This window comes from Salmo trutta, chromosome 32, assembly GCF_901001165.1.
Source record: "Salmo trutta chromosome 32, fSalTru1.1, whole genome shotgun sequence".
NCBI lineage: Eukaryota > Metazoa > Chordata > Actinopteri > Salmoniformes > Salmonidae > Salmo > Salmo trutta.
Window position 1 is genome coordinate 8,566,301 of NC_042988.1, and position 22,768 is coordinate 8,589,068.

At 48.6% G+C, this 22,768-nt stretch overlaps 1 protein-coding gene across 2 annotated transcripts in view; it reads left to right on the forward strand.

Moving 5' to 3' along the window:
- Positions 1-22,768, forward strand: part of LOC115170984 (retinoic acid receptor alpha) — a 183,959-nt gene that overhangs the window by 26,064 nt on the left and 135,127 nt on the right. Inside the window, exon 2 of one of the 2 annotated variants that reach the window (XM_029727409.1) lies at positions 12,323-12,521. The exons of the other annotated variant lie outside the window; for it this stretch is intronic. The gene's annotated coding sequence lies outside the window, so the exon portion shown is untranslated. The remainder of the gene's footprint in view (positions 1-12,322; positions 12,522-22,768) is intronic. 2 annotated transcript variants of the gene reach the window in all.

A 22,768-nucleotide genomic window follows, 5' to 3' on the forward strand; every position in this document is an offset into this window, starting at 1 on the left:
ACACGATGAGTGTGAGGGTTCGGCCCGGGGTATTTACTTCGCGTATCCCAAGTCGATAGGAAGGGGAATGTGGCAGCGGAGTTACTTTAAAGAACCGGCGACGCAGGATATCCTCGGAGGCGGAGCTGCCGGAGCGGTGACAGGAAGTCCCATCAGCTGCAGAGGCCTCTGGGAGTGTTCTGTTCTTAGGGACAATATCTTAGGAACTCCCCTCGACCCGGGCCATCCTCTCCTCTCTTTGTTTGAACAGGGACTTCCCCAGTCAGACACCGAGGAAAGGAGAGGCTTCCCTCCCTCAGCAGGACCATCCTAGCCCTAGCATACAGCTAATATGATAGTCTCATTGAGTGCCACTTTTTGTAATATCTTTCATTTAATTCGCCACTGTGTCTTACGGTATAAGACTGTTGTAAATGGAAGTTATTATAACGTGTTACCTCCTCTGAGCATTCGCTTCTCTCTACTCGGCTGGAGTACAGCCCCGATTGATGACTTTAGGTAGTCACACACACACACACACACACACACATAGTCACTGCTGCCCCAGAGGGGTTACACAGAAAAGGGATTCCACAACAACTGGTTCTCAGGGAACAGAAGCTGCTTCCTGGAGGTCAGAGTGAAGGTGACCCGGCTGTGACGACTTCCTCTCTGAGCTGAGGAAGGCCTAATTACCAGGCACACACTTAGAGTTATGGACGTCATAGGGGGGCAACTGGACACGCACGCACGCACGCACGCACGAACAAATATTTTGGCTGCTACTTTGTTTTGGCTCTCTGTTCAGCGCCTGTCGGGAAAGGTGGAGCAAAGGAGATTCTCCACAGTGGAGGATGCCATTTTATAAACACATGTGTGTCTTTGGGGAGGGAGGGAGGGGGGGTCGTCACTCTGAGAAAATCATTAACAACATTCTTTGTGTGTTGTGCTACTGGGTCTTTCTCTCTCTTTCCTCTGTCTCTCTCTCTTTCTCTCTCCTCCATCTGTAATTCTCTCTCTTTCTCTCTCCATCTGTAATTCTCTCTTACCTCTGTCTCTCTCTCTCTCCTCCATCTGTAATTTTCTCTTACCTCCGTCTCTCTCTTTCTCTCTCCTCCATCTGTAATTCTCTCTTTCCTCGGTCTCTCTTTCTCTCTCCTCCATCTGTAATTCTCTCTCTTTCTCGCTCCATCTGTAATTCTCTCTCTCTCTCTCTCTCCTTCATCTGTGATTCTCTTACCTCGGTCTCTCTCTTTCTCTCTCCATCTGTAATTATCTCTTACCTCCGTCTCTTTCTCTCAATCTGTAATTTTCTCTTACCTCTGTCTCTCTCTCTCCTCCATCTGTAATTCTCTCTTTCTCTCTCCTCCATCTGTAATTCTCTCTTTCTCTCTCCTCCATCTGTAATTCTCTCTTTCTCTCTCCATCTGTAATTTTCTCTTACCTTCGTCTCTCTCTCTTTCTCTCTCCATCTGTAATTTTCTCTTACCTTCGTCTCTCTCTCTTTCTCTCTCCATCTGTAATTCTCTTACCTCCGTCTCTCTTTCTCTCCATCTGTGATTCTCTCTTACCTCCGTCTCTCTTTCTCTCTCCATCTGTGATTCTCTCTTACCTCCGTCTTTCTCTCTTTCTCTCTCCTCCATCTGTAATTCTCTCTTTCCTCCGTCTCTCTGTCTACCCTCTCTTTTTCACCCCCTCTCACATTCTCTCTTAAACCCCCTTTTCTCAGTCTACCGTTTTTGCCACCCTCTTCCCTATCTTCCCCCCCCCCCCCCCTTACTTAGCTGTCATTTTGTGTAGACAGTAGTTCCAACAGTGGGAATACCATCTTATTGTTCAGTGTGGCCGTGGTGAGTATTGTGCCAAGCGTACCTTTTCGGCACACCCTTCTGTACGCAACTGTCGTGTCATGTCACGGTAGTTAGCAGATATTAGCTCGATAACAAACGTTATTCAAGTTTTGTAAACCACATTCTTCAATTTTTGGGCACCTAGTCTGAATCTGATCTGGTATTGAGCCTTGAAGGGTTGAGCTAAGACCAGTAGAGAACATGTCTAGAGGAACACCAAGTACTGATAGACTCCGCAACGACTGGTGTTTCAGTGGCTCTTTGTTATCGTTTCTGCTTGCGTGTTTGGTCTTGTGGGTGTGTATTTGAATTGCAATTGTGTGCCTTTTTGTGTACTAGTGTCCTTGGTTACATTTGCGATGCATTTGGATATGTTGATGAATGGAAGATGCTGTCTGAGCTTGACAGTTGATACAGTAGCAGGTATTCTGGGTTGTTGGCCTGCTAGAGAAAGGATTTTCCTAATTTTACTTCTAATTACGTTTTGAAATAAGGGACAGTTGCTTTTACACACACACACACACACACACACACACACACACACACACACACACAGTGGTTGGGTGAATACTAGACTTTCTGGTCAGACAGCCTTTGTCGTAATCCGTTGTGGGAGAGAGGCTCTTGGGGCTCAGAGAGCAAAAAAGCTGGGAAACTCCTAAGACACACATGCGCACACACACCAGGCAGATCACTAGAAATAGACTTCAATGTCAGACGTTTGAAAAGTTCCTGAAAACGTTGATATACGCCTTCCTCGGCGCTCACAAAAAAAAAAACTATTGCCCAGCACTGGCGCGAACTCATGATGCTCGAAGGCGAGGCGTGCTGCCCAGACCAAGGCATGCTGCCCAGACCAAGGCGTGCTGCCCAGACCACTGCACCACGGCAGTTCACAATGCTCTAGCAAGCCAGGAGAATACTTGGTGGAAAAAGCATTTTTTTTTATTTTTATTGTTTTGTTTTAAGCTTTCCCCAAACCATACCCCTAACCTTAACCACTCAGAATTAATACCTAAACTTAACCCTTTGAGTAGTTTCTGTTTGAGCCTTGTACCCAGGTGTAATAAACCTTGTAACCATGCGGAATTAACGCCTCCAAAATAGATATTCATCCACAACGGGCACACATTTTGAAGTGAAACTATGAGATCTTGTTGCAGGCCGCACACACCCCACCCCATTTTCACCGAAGTGTGGAAAATCCAAGTCGGTGCCCAAGTATGAAAGGGACACAGCTTGGCTAGTTACCTTGGCGGAGAGGTTGTGATTGAATCAGTGCGGCCACTAGAAGAGGAGGAGTAGGAAGGGGCTGCATGGTGTGTGTGGTCTGTTACAGCCTGGAGAGGACAGAGGACTCTGGTTTAGTTCAATAAACTCTCCTCTGCTTCCCTTGCCCCAGAGATTACACACAATGTTGAATTATTGACAAATCCTTCTGGAGAACACTTCACCACAATTTGTTGTTTGGATTTTGTGTGTGTGTGTGTGCGTGCATTTTTCTGTCTAGCTCATCTGTGTCCCCCACTACTCCTTGAAAGCAGTGAGGGTATCATGTGCCCATAAGCACAGCTTGCAGCGCGCGCTCGACATTCCTTGTCATGGTTTCAGGCATCACGCAATCCAGCTGCTGTAGCAACATCTGCTCCATCAGTCTTGGCTTGGATCGGTCCTGCCTGCCAGTCGTACTGCAGCAGTGAGAAGAGACCCATACAGGTTAGATTACGATCAGTTAGTGACGCTCCGCCCAGCGCTGAAAATCACTGACACTTCACCCTCGCTTAAAGCTGTCCCTCTGAATATCACACGCATAGGGCACGTATGTATACACACACACACACACACACACACACACACACACACACACACACACACACACACACACACACTTCTACCATCCTCTCCCACTTCCTTTTTTGTCTAGTTTCTGGGGTGACTTGGGGTAAGAGTGGGTGGGCCTGGATCCTGGATCTTCCCAGTCCTACGCCCTCCTCAGTCCTCGCCTGACTGACAAAATATCAAAATAACAATGAGGGAGTGGTGCGGGTGTGGTTATTTTGACGGTCGTTTTGCAGAAGTAAGAATTTTGCAGTTCCTCTTTCTTCTCAGTCTGTCCCTCTCCCTGTGCGACAGGATCTTGGTGCAGGGAAATCGAAACAAACTACCTCCCTCCCTCCTGTCCCCCCCTCTCGTCCCTCTCGTCCCTCCCATCCCTCCCTCCTGTCCTCCCTCCCTCCTCCAAGTCTTCCCGGCAGTCTCCGCACAGCAACACAGCTCGGCCTGTCGCCAAGTATACGGCAACTGCATCCCCCGCTAACTGCATTGCTATGCCGTTGGTCTTAAAGGGCCAGTGTTCCAGGAAGTTTAGCTGATGTTATGGCCACAGCTAATGGGTATACTAATACCCCCACCCACCCATTTCCCAAGACAAACTCATTGGCTCACAAACCAGACCACACTGACTCTGAATGTCTTGCTAGATCGCTTATAGCACAGCCTCCATGGCCAAACAATCACAGTTGAGCTAGAACGAAGCATTGTTTTAACACCCTGTTGAAGAAAGCCATGTTGTGACGGCAACTCAATTAGGTTGGTCCTTGGAGCCAGACAGCTGGAACAGCTGGGTGGATGGCTGGCCCTGTCCTGGCTAGGCCTGGCTGCTACTGAAGCTTCCAGATCTGATCTGATTCGGCTGGTCTTAGAAAGATGTCTTCTGCTGCGTTCGTCAGTTGTCATTTGCCAAAACGCATTGCCAGTCACGCTGCTTTTGCCAGTTGCACAATTGGCAAACACTCATTGCCAGTGGTGTTGAACGAAGGCGAGGTAATTGCAGCTGTAGAAATAAGTGGAAACCCAATCCTCTCTTGTTGGATTGCCCTTTAGGAATAGTGCATGCAATGGGGCCGTGGTTTAGAATCATTTCAAACCAATCAGTGTCAAGGAGCAGTAGTAGGCAGAAGTTCTAGGAAATGTTTACAGGCACTGGCAATTCAGAGCCGCGACAGAGTGGTAATACAGAGCAGATGTATGGGGAGGTAGTATCTAGTCATTTTCTAATATTGAAACCAGTGTTGTGCAGCGATATCTAGAAGAGTAGTTGTATGGTGCAATAACACTCTGTGTCCTTGGCAATGATAGAGCACATCTATGGGTGGCATTGGTACCTAGAACTAGTATATCGAAAGGTATACAGAGTAGTAGTCTGTATTAGTGAAAAACAAGCTCGTACTTAATAAAAATGACTTATAAAATACTTTCCCCAGCTGGCTGTGTGTGCTGCCTTTTTGATCAGGCTGCAGGTTTGGAAGCTAACATGGAACTACTGCTCACCACAACACCACTTCATTACCACTGCTAAATGCATTGGCCTTTTCCTTTTAATAGGCCTGGCTTCTCCTGGGCCTCCCCTACTCCCCCGCCACTTAATGATGGAGAGAACAGGTACCGCACTGCCAGGAACCTGACACTTGATGACTCTGCATGGGCTTGAAGTGATTCCAGGTCAACCCTGCCTAGGCTGGGCTAGCTTGGCCTCTCCTCTCCCCCTTTTTTGGTTGGCTCTGGTAAGAAGCCCTGTGGTGGACGGCCTCCCGAGTGGTGCAGTGGTCTAAGGTACTGCATCGCAGTGCTAGCTGTGCCCCTAGAGATTCTGGGTTCGAGTCCAGGCTCTGTCGCACCCGGCCGCGACCGGGAGACCCATGGGGCGGCGCACAATTGGCCCAGCGTCGTCCGGGTTAGGGGAGGGTTTGGCCGGCAGGGATGTCCTTGCCGGGTGCAGTGCACGCTGACACGGTCGCCAGGTGTACGGTGTTTCCTCTGACACATTGGTGCGGCTGGCTTCCGGGTTAAGTGGGCACTGTGTCAAGAAGCAGTGCAGCTTGGTTGGGTTGTGTTTCGGGGGATGCACGTTTCTCGATCTGTTGCAGTGATGAGACAAGACTGTAACTACCAATTGGATACCACGAAATTGGGGAGAAAAAGGGGTAAAAAAAATATGAATATATAAAGAAGCCCTATGATGCTTGTTATGATGTGTTGTGGTTGGGATGAGTTGATTGGATCACTGGTCTGGTTGTGGTTTGCGATGCTGCCGAACTCCTAATTGAGTGCTGTGTGGAAAACAATTGCACTGGGTCTGTAGTTTGTAACCCGAAGGACCCATTTGATATAATATGATCATTTAGCAGACTTTGCCAGTTAATCCAATGCCAGTTAATTCACAACTCACAACGTTTTCAGTATGTTGGCATTGCCAAAGTACAACCATAAACGTTGTGTAGGCCAGCGCTGTGCTCCAATCAGCCATGGAAATTGGTGTATCCGTGATTTAACTTCTTCAGGTCACAACTGAAGTTTAGGTAACAGTCACTTTATGCAAAGGGGTAAAGAATCTACGGACTCAATTTCCAATATTCCCAAGCTAGTACTTGTGGAAATTTCACAGAACATTTTGTGTCAATTTACCCGTAGATTTAACGGACCAGAACTCTGAAGACTAGCTCTTCCTTCCTGTGACTGTCATAACGTCGCTTGGGTGTAATCTCTTTCTGCTCTCCTGTTACTGGCAATAATGTGCACAGACAGTCAAATGAGCCAGAAGCTCCATTTGTTCCATTCCGTTAATGTGACTTTTTGTAATTATTCTGATAATGCCCTACATTTACTGCTATTACTCTCTCATCCATCAGCTACTCTCTAATGGAAAAGTGGATGTTACGGTCTGACGGGCCACGGTAGCCGGGGGGGGGGGGGGGGGGATTAACAAATGGCCTTGTGGGTTGCGTCAGCATGAGCGAGCACTTGCTGTTAGGTTTCATCATGCGTGATTCTGGCACGCTGCGGAGAGAGACGGAGAGTTAGTTCCTGCTTCCCACTAGGAAGGATCTGCCCTGAATCCGCAAGGCCCTGGACACGCACGCGTTCAGAATACCATACCCGTCTACCCTCCACCCAGAGGCCAACATCTTCACCTCCCCTCACCTTTAACACGTTAGACCTGAGAGCAGGGTTACGCCAGACGTCGTCGACATTGGTTGCGTGAGATCATGCACGTCACCTCCCTGCCATTAGTACATGGCGATCTGGGAAGGAGAGGCGAGGAGAGGGAGGGAGAAGGGGAAGGGGGGGTTCTTCTCCATGAAGTCGTCAGCATTTAAATACACGGGTGCCAGCGGGGGCTTACATTTTTCATTGCGGTTGGTTCCATCGCTGTCCCACTTTTAGGAGTTTAGAAAATACAGTTTGCGCTAAAATGAGGAGATTAGTCATGCCTTGGGTTTGCTGCTCTGGTCTCTCTCTCTCTCTCTCTCTCTCTCTCTCTGGGTTCCCACACAATAATGACCTTAAGAAAGATGGCAGCCGAATGGAACCAATGCTCAGGTCACTTCAGACGGAACCAAACTGGCTCCTGTCTCTTGAGCTGTCCACACAATTATTACGACAGCCATTCTAACTGTTATTACATGTCGTTTACCATGTTTAAGGGTGTTTTTAATAGGTTATTGTCTACGCCTGCCTGACACATCTTCTCAGATACTAAAGCACACATTGCGCTGGAAAAGCAACTTCCTACACACAAATACGACACAAAAATGGCACTTGGCACACCTATTCGAAACACCAAACACCCATTGGCACGTCAGTGTAAGCGGAGACACCTGGCCTAACTCAGGAGTTAACCAGTCTCCAGGGAATGTATGAGAGTAGGGGATCGATGCGTGAAGTGCATAGTGGATCAATTTTAGCGCTACTACAAGGGTCATCCATGGGAGCTTTCTCAGCTGTGTGTGTGTGTGTGTGTGTGTGTGTGTGTGTGTGTGTGTGTGTGTGTGTGTGTGTGTGTGTGTGTGTGTGAGCTGCTTAATGTCTACCCACTTTGACTCTCTGTACAAAAATATTGTATATTTTCACAGATATACATGTAGTTTGGTTGTATTTTCATGTTATAGTTTTCTAGTATATTTTTGAGAGGAGCTATGTATTATTTGCGGAGAGGTAGGATGCATTGAATGTATATAGCAGCGTGGTAGTATATTAGCTAGAAGCGCTAGCTAGTGTATCAAGTATCTGCTGACAAATAATGCCATTGCGTTTGGGTCAGATACTGAGGTGTGGGGCACTGTGTTAGATCACCTTCACACACCACAGATGGAGACACCGGGAGGACAGTCGAGGTCAGACGGGCAAAGCAGACTGAAGTGTCCGTCTGTCCACACTTGACTCCAGTCAAAACGCTTTGCCTCACAACTGACACTTTTTGAAATGTCAACCGTCGTAACCATCGTGCGTCGAGATATCTGTTGATTGTTTTTTTTTTTTTTTTCTCCCGGCTGACCTGTTCTCCAGTTAGCTTCTTTACATGCATGTGAGAGCGAGCGCACGCACGCACACCTCCCTCCCTCCCACACACACACACACACACACTTCCCTCTTTCCAACTGTCTCCCCTGCTTTTGTCTGTTCTGTTTCTCAGCCTGCGTCTGTTGATTAATGAACGGGCCGGACAAAGGCTCCAGTCAGAGCCAGATAAATACAAACACATGTTCCTCAACTACCACCCAGCTCAGCAGAGCGGAGCAGAGGGGGAAAGGAAAGGAGCGATAGGGACAATGGAAGGTAGTGGGGATGGGATTCCCCCATTCCTTAGTAAAGCACCACCCACATAGCTGTGATGGAGTAAACAAAAAAAAAACAGACACACATGTACACACACACACACACAGACAAGCTTGTGCGCAGACACACACACACACACACACACACACAAGCACACATTTGAAGCCGACACACACGTTTGAAGCTGGCGCGCGTGCGCGCACACACACACACACACACACACACACACACACACACACACACACACACACACACACAGATATACACACAGACACACGTGAAGCCGAATGTGTCTTGTGAGCCACCACCACAGAAACAAGACGCATGTTTCTCGTCACAACTCTCAAGTCCTAAAACCCAGCAGGATTTTTACTCCGGCCCCACTGTTTGGGGGGGGGAAACAAGCCTAAACAATGAAAGCAGAGTTTTTAATCTGAAAGATTAGACTGATTTAAAGAGGTGTTTATAGTGCCTGGATGGGCCTTGCTTTATACTGGCTAATCATTGGTTTTGTCATTCATAGACCTTTCAACTATATGACCAGTTAATCATGGACAGGCTAATTGCAGTGTTCATTTCCTCATGGCATGCTGCAGATGCCTTTTTGAATGGAATGTGCCCTTACATGAAGAAGGAAAAATGGTTGTCATACCCTGCTTACGTCAGTCAGATGTTCTACTTCATTTCTGGGCATCAAAAGTGGGATTCTTTGCAGATTTGCTCCTGACCTTCTCTCGCTTTTAAACATCTCGGATTGGTCGAAATGGGAAATCTACCGCAGAGAAGATTCCATGACACTGACGCTACTCAAATACGTCAAGGAAACCACGTGTTGTACCCACCTGTTTACCCACCCACCTGTTTACCCACCCACCTGTTTTACCCACCCACCTGTTTTACCCACCCACCTGTTTACCCACCCACCTGTTTACCCACCCACCTGTTTACCCACCCACCTGTTTACCCACCCACCTGTTTACCCACCCACCTGTTTTACCCACCCACCTGTTTTACCCACCCACCTGTTTACCCACCCACCTGTTTACCCACCCACCTGTTTACCCACCCACCTGTTTACCCACCCACCTGTTTTATCCACCCACCTGTTTTACCCACCCACCTGTTTTACCCACCCACCTGTTTTACCCACCCACCTGTTTTACCCACCCACCTGTTTACCCACCCACCTGTTTTACCCACCCACCTGTTTTACCCACCCACCTGTTTTACCCACCCACCTGTTTTACCCACCCACCTGTTTACCCACCCACCTGTTTTTCTCAGTAGTGATATGAAAAGCAACCTTGGAGGAAGGCCTAGTCTCCCACATCAGTCAACAGGCTGTAGCCAGGGAGACCAGGCTGTAGGCAGGGAGACCAGGCTGTAGGCAGGGAGACCAGGCTGTAGGCAGGGAGACCAGGCTGTAGGCAGGGAGACCAGGCTGTAGGCAGGGAGACCAGGCTGTAGGCAGGGAGACCAGGCTGTAGCCAGGGAGACCAGGCTATAGCCAGGGAGACCAGGCTGTAGGCAGGGAGACCAGGCTGTAGGCAGGGAGACCAGGCTGTAGGCAGGGAGACCGCAGGGAGACCAGGCTGTAGGCAGGGAGACCAGGCTGTAGGCAGGGAGACCAGGCTGTAGCCAGGGAGACCAGGCTGTAGCCAGGGAGACCAGGCTGTAGCCAGGGAGACCAGGCTGTAGCCAGGGAGACCAGGCTGTAGGCAGGGAGACCAGGCTGTAGGCAGGGAGACCAGGCTGTAGCCAGGGAGACCAGGCTGTAGCCAGGGAGACCAGGCTGTAGCCAGGGAGACCAGGCTGTAGCCAGGGAGACCAGGCTGTAGCCAGGGAGACCAGGCTGTAGCCAGGGAGACCAGGCTGTAGGCAGGGAGACCAGGCTGTAGCCAGGGAGACCAGGCTGTAGCCAGGGAGACCAGGCTGTAGGCAGGGAGACCAGGCTGTAGGCAGGGAGACCAGGCTGTAGGCAGGGAGACCAGGCTGTAGGCAGGGAGACCAGGCTGTAGGCAGGGAGACCAGAGTGGAACACACACACACACACACACACACACTAGCTAAAAGGCAAGAACATCGGGCATCATGCACACACCTATTCAAAATGCCTCTCTCCTCTCCTTGCTCTCTCGAGTGTGTGGAGTCTTGACACTTCGACTGTGAGGAGAGCTGGGGGGGGATAGGAATAAAGACACGGGGAGGAGGAGGGAGTGAGAGAATGTTGAGATGGAGGGAGCGGGTGTGTGTGTGTCTGGTTTTTATCACTCGATCCCCATCAATCGTGCTGCTCCCAAGGACGACGTGTCCTGAGTGCCTGTTTCTCCCTCTAGGGGCCGGCTGTCCCCGTTCTACATCGCTCATCATCTTTCTATCTATATGTCCTCCTCTCCTCTGATCTCCTCCTCGTCTCCCCAAAGTCTGTGATGTCACCTTTAGTTACCCACTCCGTCCCTCGAGCGCCACCCACTCCCTCTTTCAAGGCATCTCTCTCTCCCTCCCCTGCCACCCGCTCTTGCGGGTTGCCCTGATCTTTTTAAGTCTGGTGTCGGGAGCTATCCCTGTCGCTGCGGGTGTCTGTCTGTCTGTCTGTCTGTCTGTCTGTCTGTCTGTCTGTCTGTCTGTCTGTCTGTCTGTCTGTCTGTCTGTCTGTCTGTCTGTCTGTCTGTCTGTCTGTCTGTCTGTCTGTCTGTCTGTCTGTCTGTCTGTCTGTGACGTGCTAGTTACGGAGTAGGGCCGCCTGCTTCACCCTTGTCCTATTTTCCGTCGATGCCGTACAGAGCATGACAGCCTTTGTCAGTGGTTGTCTCATGTTGACACTGTGTGGACCCAGAGGCACACTCTTTCTGCGTCCACGCGCAAGCCGAGCTCTCCCTCTCAGAGTTTATTTTAATTTAATTTTTTTTAACAAGATTTGGAGCCTATGCAACATTTAACCAAGTAAAAACAGCACTGTAGCAATGAGGTTTGCGCAGTAAGCTATAGCCCCAATACATTATCACCGCATATTGGCTTTGCTTGAATTGCTCTGCCGATGCGCTGATGTTCGGTCTCAGACAGCGTCATTATCACCACTCAAATTAAATGGGGAGATTTGTCACTTAACCAAAAACATATACCGTCTTCTTCCCCTAGTCCCCCCCCCCTTAATTTGGGACTACCCCTCCTTCACCCCCTCTCCTCCATTCTACTGTTGGACCCCCATGGAGTTCAGACCTATAAGACAGGAATGTTCCTGGGGTGAGCTCTTCCATCTTGTGTCACGGGGGGTGGGGGGGGGGGGGTTCGGAGGTCTAGGAGAGCTGTTTGGATAGGCTGGGGTTACAGAGAGAGTAGGCTAGGCGGAACGGCCCACTGTCACCCTCCCCCCCCCCCCCCACCCCCTCCGGGCCTGGTCACCCCTGACCCCTGGGGGTCAATGCTCATTAGGGCCTTATGCATGAATGTCAGTGAGCGGCTGGACGGCCCTCCTGTTGCAACCATTAGTCTTCCCCGGGCCAGGCAGGGTCAACTAACCCCCCCCACTACCCTCCATCTACTCCCCCCCCACAACAACACCCTCCACAATGTGGTTCAAGCCCTCCCTCCTACTACAGGCCTCCAAAAGTTTCCAAGTGTATTTCTTTGTGACATCTTTGTGTTTATCTTCCTTTTGTTTTCACTGTCTCCCTTCATTGAATTTTCTCTTTATGCTCGGATGATATCATTAACCGCCCCCTCTCTCTCTCTCTCGCTTTCTCTCGCTTTCTCTCGCTTTCTCTCGCTTTCTCTCGCTTTCTCTCTCTCTCTCGCTTTCTCTCGCTTTCTCTCGCTTTCTCTCTCTTTCTCTCTCTCTCTCTCTCTCTCTCTCTCTCTCTCTCTCTCTCTCTCAGCAGATGATGCCTCAGAGTGAGTGATTCGCTCCTGACATTCCTCATAACCGAGGTTGGCATTTGGAGCTTTAAATGTTACCCTCTGCTTTCTTCCCATGATTCACGGTTATGAGCTCATTATACCAGCCGCTCCTCATCCCATCCCACATCATATCCCCCAGCCCAGTGTTACCGCACCGCTCAGGCTTCAAATGCCAACCAGGTCAGTCACGTACGGTATAAACCTCCTTCCTCTCCATGAGAAATGTCTGCATTGCCTCAAAGCTGCACAGAGATGTGGTGAACTGATATAAGGGAGCTTGCATAAAGGTTGTGTGTGGGTGTATAAAAAAACAACAAAAAAACCCGCATGTTTTTCCAGATATCGTTACATTAGAGAGGATGAGTACGCATGTTGTTAGGGAGAAATTCACATCGATTCTTCGAAACGCCATTACTTTGAAATGACAAGAAGAACTCTGATGGAGAAACCTCTTTTTTTTAAAAAAGGCTTTGAAAGCGACGAATGGCACGTTGCTGTCTTTGTCAGCGAATGGTGTTTATGTTGCCGTCGTCCTCTTGGCCGCTACTGGAACATAATCCTAGAACATTTGCCCCTGTTTGCCCCTGATGGTGACTCTGACGGGCCTTAGGCGATCTGCTGACACCAGCCTGTCCTTCGCGACCTGCTCTTCCGCTGAGGGGAGAGAGAGACTCCACGGGTAGCCCGCAGGACTGCTGGGGAATAGCCCCGTAGGATCGCCGCTGAGAGGCCACGGGTCTGGGTGACCTCTCGTCTGGTCTCTGTTGCGTGGTGCACAGTCAGCAGGCGACACAGTGGGTTTCAGCGCTAACTGGCCCGGCCGTTTCTGGGGTCATGACTTTATGACGTTATAGAGGAGGGATTCTCTGAAAGAGAGCAGCGTGTCCAGACACGGTGTCCAGTGGGGCATCGTGCTCCGTGGTTGCCATTACGATCTCTCATTGTTTTCTTTGATGTACATTTCAGGGCTAATTTGGGGATGTTTCACAGCCTTGGAGACATGTGCTGTACTGTGGTTTGATAGGAGAGGTCCTAGTCGTCACCACTCGGCGACCATCTGTAGACTTAACCTGCTGATAGGAGAACAATTGAACTCGTCAAGCCAACGAGCTAATCGATTGGTTCTCTTTCCCCGAGGGGTGACATCATTTGGGATTGTGGGCCGTCTCGGTGGTGACGGTGTGTGTGTGTGGTGAGGGTGTGTCCTGTCTTCAATCTAGGTAATATTCAGCATTTATGTTTCTTCTCCTTCATCAATCTGCTTTAGGGAGAAAGCCAGGAGGGGAGTTAGACTGCAGTGAATCGACGGCCAGTGGCGCTGAGGTACAGCTGACGCGGTCACCATTTGCAACAGGAACGAGTGAGGGGAGGAGAGAGAGAGTGGAGAGAGTGTGTGTGTCTGCATGCGTTTGCGTAGTTGTGTGTGTAGTTGTGTGTGTGTTTGTAGAAACACCATCAGACTGATAACCCTTCACCCAGCCTGTGGGGAATATGCCCAGATAAGAGAGATGAGACTTGCAGGACACTCTGAAAGCAAACGAGGTCTTTCTCCTTTTTTTTGTTGTTGTTGCCGTAGGCATTGAAGCAACACTTACAGTTGATTTTCCTTCTTTTTTTCTCTCTCTTTCTCAGAATTAGACAAATACAGATGTCTCCAAGTGGTTCAATTCGTATAAATGTGTTGAGTTGTTCAGTTTTTTTTTTGTTGGCAATCAAATGTAGCCTTGTCTACCTGGCCTCTAGCTTTCAAGACTGGTGACAAATAGTTTATAGTGTGACATTTCTATTCTAAGGTGTTCAAATTTCTATTCTAAGATGTTCATTTGACATATTCAAATGTATTTTTTACCCAGGAAGCTCCAGTGATACTTTTGTTTATATAGTGTATGTGGACACCCCTTCAAATTACTGGATTTGGCTATTTCAGCCACACCCGTTGATGACCGGTGTATAAAATTGAGGTGTATAAAATTGAGCGCACAGCCATGCAATCCCCATAGACAAACATTGGCAGTAGAAGGGCCTTACTGAAGAGCTCAGTGACCTGCCACCTTTCCAGCAATTCAGTTTTGTTAAATTTCTGCCCTGCTAGAGCTGCCAAGATCAACTGTAAGGGCTGTTATTTTGAAGTGGAAACGTCTAGGAGCAACGGCTCAGCCGCAAAGTGGTAGGCCACCCTGAAGAATGGAGCCTCTTACAGCAGCAAAGGGGGGACCAGCTCCATATTAATGCCCATGATTTTGGAATGGGATGTTTGACGAGCAGGCGTCCACATACTTTAGGTTATGTAGTGTATAAAGAATCTCTTCTCCCAAAGGCGGAGACCTTGCAAATGTCCACCGGCCCTTGCGGACTCAAGGAATGGCTGCTCTGTTAACTAAATTCGCAGACAACCAATGCTTTTTCAGTTTTAACAGACTACAATCGGTGGCCTTGTCTCGTGTTACTCGCCTCTCTTCTCCTCTTCTTTTGATGTGTCATCATGCTCCACTGTGTGGCTGAACTTCAAAGCCTCCATCGTCTCAAAGCAGCCAACGCGAGAAACACTTTGAAACACTTAGACACCAATCAGACACTTTAATCAAGCCCAATTTTACACAGGTCATGTCTTTCATGTCTGTTGTTTAGCGAAATTAGCTGTAATGTCTGGGTTGACTCTTGTTATGGTGCAGCTTTTCACGATCTCTTCTTAGTAAAATGGCTAAGGCATTAACGAGGCTATGGAAAGGCTAAACTCTCAGTCAATCTATTTGGCGTGGTTGCAAACACGTTTATAGGCTTACCCATACTTACATGGGTCTATGACAAAACATTGGGTGTCAATATGTCTGTAGGCTTAGCCGTTGTATGTTGTGGTGGAGGCTAACGAGGCTAAATAGCTGGTCTGGCCAACGCTGTGTCTTTCAAGAGGCTAACTCAACGTTCTTGCCGATTGTCCAGCTGAGGAGGAATGAAAAGAGAAGAGGGGCTGAAACCAGACTCAAGGCCATCCCTCCGTTTGTTCTCTCGGGACAGTTCACAAGATGACTATCTCTGGAAAGAGAAAGCGGCGCTCTCAGATGTCTGCAATGATATTTGGGTTTCGTCTGTGTATTTTTGTGACTTTTTAGCCGTGTAGCTCTAGGCCCGGAAGGTAGCCTAGCGGTTACGAGCGTTGGGTCAGTAACAGAAAGGTCGCTGGTTTGAATCCCGAGCCGACTAGGCGAACAAATCTTTCAATGTGCCCTTGAGCAAGGCACTTAACCCTAATTGCTCCTGTCAGTCGCTCTGGAGAAGAGCGTCTGCTAAATGACTCCGATGTAAATGTGGGCCGGCAGTAGCGTAGCATACTGTTTGTTCGCTAGCGGGGGAGCAGGGATGCTGTGGAGGTAGGGTGGTGGCGATGGTGGTTAGTGAGCTGGCAGAGAAAGGACGTTCTCTCTTTTCCGCCTCTGTGTGATGGAGAGGGGGGAAGGGAGGGCGAGTACGTAGCTGATCAGAGAGACCCACAAGACCCGTTCTCTGTCTGTACATGTTATGTACTCGTTCGTTGAGTCACAGCTCCATGGCCTGCTCATTTTCATTTTTTTCATTTTCATTTCACCTTTATTTAACCAGGTAGGCAAGTTGAGAACAAGTTCTCATTTACAATTGCGACCTGGCCAAGATAAAGCAAAGCAGTTCGACACATACAACAACACAGAGTTACACATGGAATAAACAACATACAGTCAATAATACAGTAGAAAAAAAATAAGATTATATACAATGTGAGCAAATGATGTGAGATAAGGGAGGTAAAGGCAAAAAAAATGCCATGGTGGCAAAGTAAATAAAGTATAGCAAGAAAAACACTGGAATGGTAGATTTGTAGTTTGAAGAAAGTTCAAAGTTCAAATCTAAATAATATGGTGCAAAGGAGCAAAATAAATAAAATAAATAAATACAGTAGGGGAAGAGGTAGTAGTTTGGGCTAAATTATAGATGGGCTATGTACAGGTGCAGTGATCTGTGAGCTGCTCTGACAGCTGGTGCTTAAAGCTAGTGAGGGAGATAAGTGTATCCAGTTTCAGAGATTTTTGTAGTTCGTTCCATGATGCGTTTGTCTATGTGTTTCTAAGTGTAGGAAGACTGCGTGGCTCTGTGTTGTGTGTATTCTATGCTAGTCATGTAAGAGGCTTTTTCACTTACCGGTATGTTCAACAACGGAAATGAATGCATTCAAGTATTTATATGGGATGTGATTGTGCGTGTGTGGGGGTTATGATATGTGTGTCGGTGTGTTCTTTATATTTACTGCATAGTTGTCCTTACTGTGTGTGTGTGTGTGTGTGTGTGTGTGTGTTTATCTGGTAGAGAGGATTATTTGGGGATTTACACAGTATATGAGTGAATGGATCATGTCAATGCATGTTCCTCCTGAGACTGTAACACTGTGTGTGTGTGTGTGTGTGGGGGGGGGGGGGGGGGGTAAAGCTGATCCTCTCCTGTACTCCAGTGTTCTGATGCTATCAGAGGCTCAGAAAACTTCTGCTGGGATACAGCTGGAGCAGCTGTGTGTGTGTGTGTGTGTGTGTGTGTGTGTGCGTGTCATAGAGATGGATAGAGATCACTACTTGGAAAGAACCCGTTTTTGCATGGACATTACCATTGAGGGCGTCCACCAATTTGAAGTCGTCATCTGGGTGGGACTTCCTGTGGGTTATTTAAGGTTCGCATGATTCCATCCGGGTCATCAGGAGGGATCAGCCAATGAATTATGCTCGCGAGCAAACATTTCATAACTGCAGGCAGCAGTGAATCGCTAACCTTGACTTTATACCTGTTCAAACAGCACCCTCCAGGTGGCAGTATGCACCCCTCTCAGTTTGTTTACTAACTCATGGAAGTAGTAGACAAAGACATTTGTCTTCAAAATGGAGATGGCCCCAATGGTGCTGCCCGTATTCTCACAGGCGTCATAATGGGACAGATACAAAGATGAGTGGTCTATCTATGTCTATGGTACACACAAACACACTGAGAGTGTAGCTAGTTGTCCATGAGTGTACTTTAGTTGTCTGAGAGAAGAGGGGGTTCGATATCTCAGCCTGACTGAGTCATTTGTTAGCTAGTGTCTGGGGTTGGCGCTCCAGCCTAACTCTTTTATAGCATTTATTTGACAGAGAAAACAATCCTATGCCATTACTACAGCCCAGGGAGCAGGGGAGAAAACCACACACGGTGTGGACTCAGTTACGGTCAAGAAACAAAATCATGATATTCATACTGTAGGCCTACACACGCAGTCACAAACAGTAACACACCGGTTATGATGAAGGGCCTGCGGCTAGCAAGCATATTAGAGGATAGCATCCTTTAAACCCGGACACAGAAACACACACACACACACACCGTCTCCCTGCCCCCTCTCCCATTCCTCTCACACTCCTCTCAGTTGCAATAGACATTAGCACGAGAAGGAGATTCAACTCACTCTCTCTCTCTCCCTACTCCCTTATTTCTGTCTTTTTTTTTGTTCTCTGCCACCCTCCTATCTGCCTCGTATAGTACACTGAACTAAAGTATAAACACAAAGTGTAAAGTCTTGGTTTCATGAGCTGAAATAAAAGATCCCAGAAATGTTCCATACACACAAAAAGCTTATTTCTCACATATCTGTTCACATCCCTGTAGTGAACATTTCTCCTTTGCCAAGATAATCCATCCACCCGACAGGTGTGGCATAGCAAGAAGCTGATTAAACAGCACGATCATTACACAGGTGCACCTTGTGCCGGGGACAATAAAAGGCCACTCTAAAATGTGCAGTTTTGTCACACAACAATGTCTCAAGTTTTGAGGGAGCGTGCAATTGGTTAATTTCTCTACCATAAGCCACCTCCAACCTCATTTTTGAGAATTTTCCAGTACGTTCAACAGGCCTCACAACCACAGACCACGTGTAACTACTCCAGCCCAGGACCTCCACATCCGGCTTCTTCAACTGCGGGATCGTCTGATACCAGCCAGCACCAACTGTCAGAAACTGTCTCAGGGAAGCTCATCAGCGACGCAGTTTGGCGTCGTAACCGACTTCAGTGTGCAAATGCTCACCTTCTATGACCACTGGCACGCTGGAGAAGCGTGCTCTTCACAGATGAATCCTGGTTTCAACTGTTCCGGGCAGATGGCAGACAGCGTGCATTGTGTCGTGTGGGCAGTTTGCTGATGTCAATGTTGTGAACTGAGTGCCCCAATTTTTTTTTTTTAAAAGGTTTCTGTGACCAACCGATGAATGTCTGTAGTCCCAGTCATGACATAATGAATTTATTTCACTTCACTGATTTCCTTATATGAGCTGTTAACATGTTGTATTTATATTTGTGGTCAGTGTAGTTATGATATCATACAGCTATTGTCACGATCGTGATAATGGACGGACCAAGGCGCAGCGTGTGTTGAGTTCCACATCTTTATTTGCAGTGAAAACTTAAACAAAAAACAATAAACATACAATGACCGTGAACTACGTGGCGCTGAACGCACTCACACAAAACAATATCCCACAAACGCAGGTGGGGAAAAAGGGCTACCGAAATATGATCCCCAATCAGAGGCAACGATTACCAGCTGCCTCTAATTGGGAACCATACAAACCACCAACATAGAAATACAAACGCTAGAAACCCCCCTAGTCACGCTCTGACCTATACACCGTAGAGAACCCAGAGGGCGCTCTATGGTCAGGGCGTGACAGCTATACAGATGAGGGAAGGAGTGAGGGAGGGAGGGAGACTCTTGTGGAGTCTGTGCCAATAAGAGAAGTGGACGGTTGGCTCGGACTCTCTGCTGAGAGGGAGGATCCCTGCCCAAGCGGAAGTGACCATGTGAGATTACGGCAAAGGTTAGGACACTGAGACGAAGGAGCCCAGAAGCAGTTGAGCAATGCATACTAAAGCTAATATCTTCTCTGTCTTTCTTATTATAGATGCCTACGTCACTTTCACGGCAGACATTGCTTTGGAGGCCAATAGCAGCCTGACACGGCTGTTTCTCCAGGGTTAGGGCTTCGCCACGGGGCGAGGTAAGCCTCTTCCAAGGTGCTTGGCTGTACGCCAGCGATATGACCTAATCTATGCCAAATAGCAGTACGCTGTCAGAGTCAGGTGTGGCATTGGGAATGGGTGTGTACGCACATGCTTCTAGAACATGTATCTGTCTCTCTGTTTGTGGAAGGAGTGCATGAGTGAGCTCCTGTGTGTGTGTGTGTGTGGTATGTGCAAGCATGTGTGTTTATCCTCAAATAACGTCTGTGGATGTCGTGTCGCCACGCCAAAATATGTTTAGTTCCCTGGGAACGGCAGGATTGTAAACTGGAATGACAAGACACTCCAGAGATTCACTCCAAAGTCCTCTCCTCTGCTGGAGAGAAGCACAGTCCTGTCTGTCTCTGGAGTGAATTACATTATCACAGTCCGATAACATCTACTGCACCGGGCCACAGGAGAGGCTCTCACAGGAGAGCGGAGAAGAGGGAGAGGGGGAACGATAGGAAAGCAAGAAAAATACGGAGTTGGTAAAGTGAGAGAAAGGGAACGAGAGTGGGAGAAAGAGGGAGAAAGATGAAGAGGGAGTCCCTTTATCCCTTGGCGGTCGGGCTGTGTAGTCGTCTATCTTGCCAGGCATGGAGAGAGGGGAGGATTTCCAGTCTGTTCTAATTTCAACTTTGTTCTAATTTCCATTCTCCCGGGAACACACACACACACTCACACTCCCAATCACGGACTCACACGGACAAATCCAGAATCAAACGGACACGTGGACACAAGAACACACCAAAATACACTCTCACACTGAACTCACAAGGACATGTATTTTTCCAAACCCATTCAACCTACAGTGTAGTGTGCCCACAGGCAACCAGACATATTCATTCACATGTATCGGTCTTTCGCTGGCAGACCTTGCACCATCAGGAACAACTCAACTGACTAGAGCTGCAATGCTTCTATAGCTACATCCAGCACTCAGTACAACAGCTAGCTCAGCCATTCTCTCTGTGTCTCTCTTTCTCTGTCTCTCTCGCTCTCTCTCTCTCTCCCTCTCTGTGTCTCTCTCTCTCTGTGTCTCTCTCTCTCTGTGTCTCTCTCTCTCTGTGTCTCTCTCTCTGTGTGTCTCTCTCTGTGTGTGTCTCTCTCTCTCGCTCTCTCTCAATTACATTAAGTTCAAGGGGCTTTATTGGCATGGGAAACATATGTTAACATTGCCAAAGCAATGCAAACGTTTTCGATCTTCCCCTATCCGTCTCCCCCTCTCATCTCCCTCACACAGACTTACACTCAGCGGACAAAGCATTAGGAACACCGTCCTGATTTTGAGTTATTTTACAAGGTGTCGAAAGCGTTCCACAGGGATGCTGGCCTATGTTGACTTCAATGTTTCCCGCAGTTGTCAAGTTGGCTGGATGTCCTGTGTGTACTCAAGCGTGTGTGTGTTGTTTGTGTGCACACGGAAGCGTGTGTGTGTGTGTGTGTGTGTGTGTGTGTGTGTGTGTGTGTGTGAGCGATATTTGGCCAGTCTAGTGAGTGTCCCCTCTTGGGAGGAACCCCCTATCGTGTATAAAGGTGAGATCAGCTCTCTCCCTCATCTCACTGCCTGTGCAACAGGAAATACTGTCTCTTTCCTAAGTTTATCACTACACACACACTGGCAAACGCTGGTGTTGTCATCTAGGCTTCCTCCCCAGCCCCACTGGGACTCGCGCCCGAGATTTTGATGTTGCTCAGCTCAAAAAAAGAGCTCTCTCTCACACTGACGACAACACACCGCTGTTAAACCTGGGCCCTATTCCCACTACGAGAGAAGGAGAGTCTGAGGAGCAGAGTGACAAGAGAGATCTACCTTTTTCATTTCATACTACGTCCTCGCCTTACCTTTTTCGTTACGGCCGGCAACGCCACGTTCTTGGCCCGCAGCTCCAATTTGACTAGCTGTTAAACAATCCGAGTGGCTTTTCTCCCAAAACATGTTACACTCTTGAATAGCGCAACAACTCACGAGCAGGTGCAGACAAAGGTTTTCTTTTGTTGTCCGCGAACACATTCGGTTAGCTGACGCTACACAGCCGACTCCGTCCAGCTAACTGACATCGCGCGTCGTGATCAAGTAACAGTTAGCGTATCAGTAATGAACGTTTAGCCCTCCCATTCGAATAGGAAAGTGCAGTTGCGTTATCGTACGGCGGCGTTCATGTCATAATGGTGGTCAGGGCGCGCACGACCCACGTGGAGTTCCAGGTCTCCGGCAGCCTCTGGAACTGCCGGTCTGCGGCCAACAAGGCTGAGTTCATCTCAGCCTATGCTACCCTCCAGTCCCTAGACTTCCTGGCGCTGACGGAAACATGGATTACCACAGATAACACTGCTACTCCTACTGCTCTCTCCTCGTCTACCCACGTATTCTCGCATACCCCTAGAGCATCGAGCCAGCGGGGTGGTGGCACTGGAATCCTCATCTCTCCCAAGTGGACATTCTCTCTTTCTCCCCTGACCCATCTGTCTATCTCCTCATTTGAATTCCATGCTGTCACAGTTACCAGCCCTTTCAAGCTTAACATCCTTATCATTTATCGCCCTCCAGGTTCCCTTGGAGAGTTCATCAATGAGCTTGACGCCTTGATAAGTTCCTTTCCTGAGGATGGCTCACCTCTCACAGTTCTGGGTGACTTTAACCTCCCCACGTCTACCTTTGACTCATTCCTCTCTGCCTCCTTCTTTCCACTCCTCTCCTCTTTTGACCTCACCCTCTCACCTTCCCCCCCTACTCACAAGGCAGGCAATACGCTTGACCTCATCTTTACTAGATGCTGTTCTTCCACTAATCTCATTGCAACTCCCCTCCAAATCTCCGACCACTACCTTGTATCCTTTTCCCTCTCGCTCTCATCCAACACTTCTCACTCTGCCCCTACTCGGATGGTATTGCGCCGTCCCAACCTTCGCTCTCTCTCTCCCGCTACTCTCTCCTCTTCCATCCTATCATCTCTTCCCTCTGCTCAAACCTTCTCCAACCTATCTCCTGATTCTGCATCCTCAACCCTCCTCTCCTCCCTTTCTGCATCCTTTGATTTTCTCTGTCCCCTATCCTCCAGGCCGGCTCGGTCCTCCCCTCCTGCTCCGTGGCTCGACGACTCACTGCGAGCTCACAGAACAGGGCTCCGGGCAGCCGAGCGGAAATGGAGGAAAACTCGCCTCCCTGCGGACCTGGCATCCTTTCACTCCCTCCTCTCTACATTCTCCTCTTCTGTCTCTGCTGCTAAAGCCACTTTCTACCACTCTAAATTCCAAGCATCTGCCTCTAACCCTAGGAAGCTCTTTGCTACCTTCTCCTCCCTCCTGAATCCTCCCCCCCCCCTCCTCCCTCTCTGCGGATGACTTCGTCAACCATTTTGAAAAGAAGGTTGACGA